This window comes from Benincasa hispida, chromosome 10, assembly GCF_009727055.1.
Source record: "Benincasa hispida cultivar B227 chromosome 10, ASM972705v1, whole genome shotgun sequence".
Taxonomy (NCBI): domain Eukaryota; kingdom Viridiplantae; phylum Streptophyta; class Magnoliopsida; order Cucurbitales; family Cucurbitaceae; genus Benincasa; species Benincasa hispida.
Genome location: NC_052358.1, coordinates 59,596,007 through 59,603,926, shown reverse-complemented (window position 1 = coordinate 59,603,926; position 7,920 = coordinate 59,596,007).

Below are 7,920 nucleotides of genomic sequence, written 5' to 3'. Positions count from 1 at the left end.
AGATTGGACTAAAACCTACTGATTATTCCAACTGCATAGCATATATCGGGACGTGTACACAACATTGTATACATCAAACTCCCTTTTGCTGATGCATATGGAATTCGTTTTATATCCTTAACCTCTTGAGGTGTCTTAGAACTTTGTTCCTTAGACAAATGAATACCATGTCTGAAAGGTAACGTTCCTTTCTTGGAATTTTGTATTTTATATTTAGACAACATTTTATCTTGAGATAGTGCTAAAGTTTTGTTATTATGGTTCCGAACTATTTAGATCCCAAGAACATATTGTGCTTCTTCTAAATCTTTCATTTGGAATTGCGTAGCCAGCCATCTCTTGACGACAGCTAAAAATTCTAGTTCATTTTCAATGAGTAGAATATCATCAACATACAACACCAGAAAAGCGACAGTTTTGTTAACGATTTTCTTGTAAACATGAAGTTCGTCAAAATTTTGTTCAAAGCCATGAGATTTGATCGCAGTATCAAATCTCATATTCCAAGATCTAGATGCTTGTTTCAACCCATAAATGGATCGATTAAGCTTGCAAACCTTTTGCTCTTGACCCCGTTCAATAAACCCTTCTAGTTGAGACATATAGATACTCTCATCAAGATAGCCATTCAGAAAGGCTGTCTTGACATCCATTTACCATATTTCATAATCATAAAATGCAGCTATGGACAAGAGTATTGTAATTGATTTTATCATTTCAACCGGAGAGAAGGTTTCTTCATAGTCTACCCCTTCTTTTTGGGTGAACCCTTTTACCACCAGTCTTGCTTTGTAGATTTGTACCTTACCAGCTTAGTCTCGTTTTCTCTTATAGATCCACTTGAAACTGATGGGTTTTACCCCTTCAGGTTGATCTATAAGATTCCAGACAGAATTGAAGTACATAGACTCCATTTCAAGGTTCATGGCTTTAATCCATTGGTCTTTTTCCACATCATTCATTGCTTGTGTTGAAAGTCAATGGATCCTCTAAGCCATCATCTGGTATGATGACTTGAGTTTCAGTTAAACCCATGTACTGGTCAGGCTGTTGCACAACCCTCTCACTAGGACGAGGCATTCTCAACTCTTGAGAAGGATGTGAAATACCAATTTCATCAACAACACTTATTGATGGACCTGCTCTATCAACAACTCTTGTTGATGCATTTGTCGTTTCTCTAGACATTTCTTCTATTACTATCTTACTGCGAGGTTGATGATTCTTCATGTGGTCTTCCTCCAGGAAGGTTGCATTTTTCGATACAAATACCTTATCTTCCTGAGGATCATAAAAGAAACCACCTTTTGTTTCTTTTGGGTAGCCTACAAATAGGCATACTTTTGAACGACGTTCCAGCTTTTTAGGATTCTGCACCAACACATGTGTTGGGAAACCCCAAATTCTGAAGTGATGTAAACTTCCTTTACGTCCTCTCCAGAGCTCGTAAGGTGTTTCAAAAACTCTTTTGGAGGAAACCATGTTCAAAATATACACTGCAGTTTCAACTACATGTCCCCAGAAAGAATTTAGTAACTGAGCATAACTCATCACAGAATTAATCATGCTCAACAAGGTTCTGTTTCTCCTTTCTGCCACACCATTTTGTTGAGGTATGCCAGAGGTTGTGAGTTGAGACTGGATTCCATGTTCTATCAAATAGTTTTGGAATTTTAAGTCCATATATTCACCACCTCGATCTGATCGAAGTGTTTTAATCTTTTTACCCAATTGGTTTCCAACATCAGCCTTATATTCTTTGAACTTTTCAAATGTTTCAGATTTTCATATCCCCCTCTAGCTCTAACATTCATAGGACCACAAAGGTCTGAATGTACCAGCTTCAAGGGTTCTTTGGCTCTAAGACTTTTTCCAAAAAAAAAGATCTTTTAGTCATTTTAAGACAGGATTCACAAGGCGGTAATGAACTGTCTTCTAATTTATTTAGATAACTGTTCTTAACCAGTTTCTCAGTCCTATTGAGATTTATGTGACCCGGTCTCAAGTACCAAAGGTAGAGATTTGGAGAAATTTTCCTTTTCTTATGAGTCTTAGCAGTTTTAAACATCTCTATGTTCAAAACGGCTCTAACCTTAGTCGATTTTAACAATACAAGTTATTTTCTAATTTTGCAGAACAAATTTGGTTATTTCTTGAATTGATGAACACTTCATCATTTTCCAAAGAAACTTTATAATTTTGTTCTTGCAAACAAGAGATAGATATTATATTCCTTTTCATAGAAGGGATGTAATAAACATTTTTAAAATAAATGTACTTATCTCCTATAATAACTTCATATCTCCCACTACTTTAGTTGAAACAACCTCCTGATCCCTACCTTAAAGATTGTTTCGCCTTCTGTCAATTGTCTCCAGGGACTTGTTTCCAGTGAGAAAGTACAGACATGATTAGCGGCATCTGAATCAATTATCCCAGTTTTATCGTTTTCCACTAAACATGTTTCGATAACAAGTAAATCATATCTATCTTGTTGTTCGAATTTCGCATTCTCATCAATATCATTCAAAACTTTAAGTGAGATGGGAGATAGAGGACAATCCTCTATTAAAACTCTTTTAGAACCATTAACTGCTAGTAATTTGTACGTTGATTTGATTTTACCATTAACTAATTCGGAAGCGAGTATTCTAGAAGAATTCGACATACTGAAAATTTTAGAAAAATTCTAATTAGCAAATTGCAACTAAATCCAAAGTCAAGTTTTAGAAAAAACAAGTAATAATGTACCTATAACCATTATTTATTTGCAACGATACTGTAGTGAGTCATAATATGTGCTACCGAGGGACGGCTAAGTATTCCTTCACTAAAGCAAAACAATTTTGACCAAACACTATCTCTAGAATAAATCTTAATTCTTATAGTCGTTTAGTTACCATTTTCGGTCACGAGTTACTAACACTTTAGTAATTTTGTAAGTGTAACCCTCTGTTTTCAGACGTTAGAGGTCGGCCCCAACTATGCTATTGAAATGGAGAGTCAAGGTTGGGAATGGACCTAAGAAATCCTATTTATTTCTGGAGTTTGAGTGTTACGAATCCTATGTTACAACCCTTCGAGAGGATAGCCGTTGTTAAACGACTAGCAAGGGTTGCCTAAAGCAAACCAACAGGCGCAACATAGGAATCTCACAGTCCAAAATAATGGAAGAGACCGTAGGACACGTTGACACATATCCTTCACTCACTTACTATAAATTACTTCCCTCGTTCACCTTGTTATTGACTCACACAAACACTTTTCGAATGGAGGTCACTCCCAATGTGACATGAAGCGTCATATGAATCTCACGGTGTGAACTATGTGGAGATGTGGAAGTTGAAATCTATGTATCATATATTTGATTTATGTTTGAACGACTTCCCCTTATTCACCGAAATCTAGATTTATACAAATACTTTCTGATTGGAGGTCACTCCCAAGGTGACACGAAATACCGCTTAAATCTCGATTGTGAACTTTTAGGGACGTGGGAGCTAAAAAAAATAACGTACCGTACATATTATTAATCTCCCATTGAAGTGTTCTATAACTTTATCATATAAGTTATTAAACTCCTACTGAAGTGTTCTACAATTGATTTGGGTAAATTCATACTTAGGTCCAGTTTTGGCTAATTAAAACAACCCTAAGTCTATGAGGTTTATCCAAGTATAACAATTATAATTGGATTTTTAACCTATGGTGTCTATGTGATAAACCATTTTATTACCTCACACCACTCACATATGCTTATAAAACTAGTTAACAACGCTCAATAATTCAGCCATAATCCTCAGGTAGGAGGTGTTCAGTAGACCGTCAACTTAAATACCTCCAGCTTTAGACAAGATTATATACCGGTTGAGTTTGTAAACACGTTTTACATGATATCGGCCTATTTTAACTTATTAAACGGGTGATTAACTTACGTGAGCATGCAACTTATCTTCGTTATTGATTTTAATGTCTAATTCAATTTTATAATAATTTATAAAAATTAGACATGCTCTTACATCCACAACATGCATAAAAGACATTCTAGTTTAATATAACAGATATATTAAATAAGTGAAACCCTAAACATGCATTCTATACATTATAACAATTTATAACATATACATAATACATGTAACATGCTTCCTATGGTGGAATTTTAAATCTAAATGGTGTATTATATGAACAAACATGTTTAAATTTAAATACAACATACATCACATGCATAATTATTTAAATTATACTGGTATGGTTCAACTTTGGCATCCTTCTTAAGCAAAACAACTAATTTATTAAAAATTAGGATAAAAAAAAAGCTTTAATTTGGTATAGAACCCCCCGAACCAGATCTAAACTGCTTGAACAGAACTCTAAAGCATAAAAAATGGGTTGAACCGATCCAAAAAAGGTCAAACCGAACCGGATTGAGGCTGAACTAGACCAAAATTAAAGAAAACCGGTCTAACCGGCCCTTCTCAATCGTTCTCGCTTATAAAACCGGTTCAGTTCTTGATCCTCGCTGCTCATCCGGTCCAACTCGCGTCACAACGCTCAACACTCGACGCTCGGTTGAAAAACTCGTTTACTCGATAGGCTGGGATGAATAATGTTGTGACACTTCATCCTAGCGTTGCAACACTGCGGGAAGAACACCACGATCTAGGCAGCCACGAAGAACAACGTTGTAATGCTGCCTGGACAGAAGCCATTATGCAGAATTTTCTCCTCGACCTTGATTGCTTCAATCTCCAAATTACAGCTTAATTCAGACTCTAATGACACCAAATAAATTACAGACTCTAGAGCACACATATAAGCTCATCAATCAAGAGCCAATTCCAAATTTAACTTCGAAATCAAAGAGAATCTAAAGCCAAAGCTGAAAAACCATCCATATCAGTCCAATAAAAAATTCACCCACCAAAACTCAAATTAATACTAACTGAGTGCTTAAATCATGCTCTGATACCAATTGATAGAATATACTAGCATGCAACGGAAGCAAACAGAATCAATAAGCAATCTAATTACATTTAATTTGAGTTCTAAAGCATGCTAAAACATATTTTCAGAAGTGGGTTTCAAGATGAACATACCTTTGATGATTTCTTCCAATTCCAAGTTGCTCTTCACGTTAATCCACTCCAAATCAACTGTGAACCACCAAGAGATCTTCTCGACTATTATCAGTCTTGAATTTGAGTGGTGGAACTCAGATTTGAGTGAATTTGTGAAGGTGTTTTTGTGGGTTTGAAGAGGAAGAAGAAGAAGTAACAGAAAAACTTATTTTTCAGCTTTTGAACTCTACTCCTCTTCCAAATTTCAGGAGTTTATATTTAATCCCACCATGCAAGCAGCCTTCAGCATCCACGGCTAGCAGCTAGTTGACAATTTCAAGTGGAATTCAGTGTGTGATTTGCATGATTCACACCTCATGCTTGGATGTTTGTGGGTAAAACCCACTAAACATCTAATTTCATATTTCCAAATTTCTGATTGATTTCTTTTAATTAATTCTATAATTAATCAAAAATTTATTTAATTAATTCTCAATTAATCAAATCTAAAATTGCAAAATCCATTTTTTAAATTGAACTTAAAATTGGAATTTAATTTGATTTTTAATTAATTAAACTTAATTAATTAATTAATTTAATATCAAATATCAAATTAATCACACGCTAAATTTAAAAAAAATGAATCTAATTCATGTAATTAATATTTAAATCAACATTGAAATATTATAAACTCTCCAATTTTGTTTAATTTCAACAAATTAAACATTAATTATGCAAACCCTAATTTGAATTTGAACCTATTCAAATTCAAACCCTAATTTCAATTTGAACATTTTCAAATTAAAATTCAATTTGAATAATTCAAATTGTTATCATTCCAAATTCACTCAATTTAATAATTCAAGGTGTTCATGTTTTACGAGCTAGTAGAGGGACCTTATGGACCTACAAATTATGAGCTCCAACGATTTAAGATTTGACTAAAACTTTTTAGACCAAATTAATCAGTATTCGTTAACTATCAAGTCACACCATTGTAGCTTGATAGTTGCACTCTCCTCACTGTAGATATATTTGTGTCCACATGATTTAACCACAACCAGTAAGTTGACCCTTCACAGGTTATTCGTAATAACGGTTGGGTCATTATGTTGTTTTACCCCCGATATTAAGTCTTGTTCCTTAAGTTCCAACTAACCCTCTAATGAACAATTGGTCTATGATCCAATCACTAAACCAGAATCCTCTCAGGGTAGTGAGAGAGTAGGACCCCTTATTCAAGACTTAGATTCAGTTTACTTAAGAGAACAACCTTTTTCCTATCCCTAAATCAGGTAGGCATGAATTCCATCTTGCACCCTATGTCCCCAGCTATCTACACGGTCTTACCCCTGAAATGGGAGGCTTATTGAGCCGATGTTGTTGAGCCAATCCTCACCCATGAAAATCTAAGGATAATCTTGAATAAATAGGAGTTCATAGTTAGCTCAGGATTAAGATCAAGTTACCTAGGTCATCTAAGCGAACTAGTCAGTCTTAAACAGTAAAAAACGTTCTAAAGTAAGAGTGACTTATTTCTTGGTCTGATCTTATGCAAACTCATTTCATAGGATGCCCCCACTCTTCATGTCAATATGTGAACGAATCTGGATCACTTCGTTTGTAGTATCTTTACAATAACTTGTAACAGCTATAGAGTAGGCCACATCCAATAATGTTATTAGAATAACGTACCTAACCTTAATCATATGCTATAGACCGTTTTGGCTATTTACTCGAACTTGATCCATCTTTATGTCTCTATATAAAGTTCAAGTATTCATATAATAGTCATGGATCTTAGTTTATTGGATTTAGACTTTATGAATACAATTAATAGATTCAATAACAACTTTATTAAAGAAATGCTGAATAACATCTTTATTGATAATAGAATGTATTTAAATTTACAAACTACGAGTTTTAGGACACACAATCCAACATAAACCGGACCATATTATTGAAGATATGCAGCATCAATGCGGTGTCAATATTAATTATATCAAGGCATGGCGTGCGAGAGAAACTACTTTTGCTTTTGCAAGGGGATGCCAGAGGAATCATATGACAACTTGCATGCATATGGTGGGGCTTTGAAGATAGAAAATCTTGGAACTATATTTGAAATCCAGCTTGATGATTTAAAATATTTCAAATACATATTCATGGTACTAGGTGCGAGTTTAAGAGGATTTAAGAGTTTTCGACCCGTGATAATTGTAGATGGTACTCATTTAAAGAGTAAATACAGAGGACCAATGCTAGTTGGTGTTGCATTGGATGGTAACAAACAACTATACCCACTAGCATATGAAATTGTTGATAATGAGAATGATCAAGCCCAGAAGTGGTTCATGACGAACCTTAAAACAACATTGGAGAATGACCTAACCTCGTATTCATCTCAGATTGTGGACAAAGTACAGTTAATGTCGTTGATGTTGTATTCCCCAATTCTTACCATGGACTTTGTACCTACCATTTGAAAAAAAAAACATGGAGAAATACTTCAAGGACGAGGAATGGGGTTACTGGTCTCGGTGGAATCCATGCCTAATCCCTACATCGTTTATGAAGTACATTAGGTCAAACACTATATGCTATATATTTACATTAGAACAAGTTGAATAGAATATTATGTACCTGACACAAAGACCACAATAAGCTGGTGATTATTTGTTTGCTGGCTGAAGAACACTCAAGTTAGACTTCACATATTTCAAGTCTGACTGCACATCATCCAATCTATGCTCCATCATAGAAACTCTTTAGTCTATGTCACGAAGTGATGTACGAGCGCCTATACCTCTCGTGGGCTTCAAATGGGATGGGTCGAGGTGACACTTGCTCATAAGTAAGGAGA